Raw genomic sequence first — 363 nt, forward strand, 5'->3', positions numbered from 1 at the left:
GAATATATATACAAATATCTGTTATAATACAAATATCTATTAAGAATATTTTTTGTTATTATATCATTTTAAACATTCAAAAGAGTTTGATTAGATTCTAAATAAAAAAAATTCAAAATTCATCATTAAAATAATAATAAATTTTAACATTTTTCGTATTATCAATTATATACAAATATCTTATGTATTTAATATAAAATATATAAATTCATATATATGTAATATATATGTATATTTTATATTTTAAATTGCACAAATAAAAATTTTAATTTATTAATATTAATAAAATAAAATAAAGATATTAAAAATACACAATAAAAATATTTTTTTATGTACATAAAAATACTTCTATTTATATTAATA

Source organism: Apis dorsata, unplaced genomic scaffold, assembly GCF_000469605.1.
Source record: "Apis dorsata unplaced genomic scaffold, Apis dorsata 1.3 scaffold_527, whole genome shotgun sequence".
Lineage (NCBI taxonomy): Eukaryota > Metazoa > Arthropoda > Insecta > Hymenoptera > Apidae > Apis > Apis dorsata.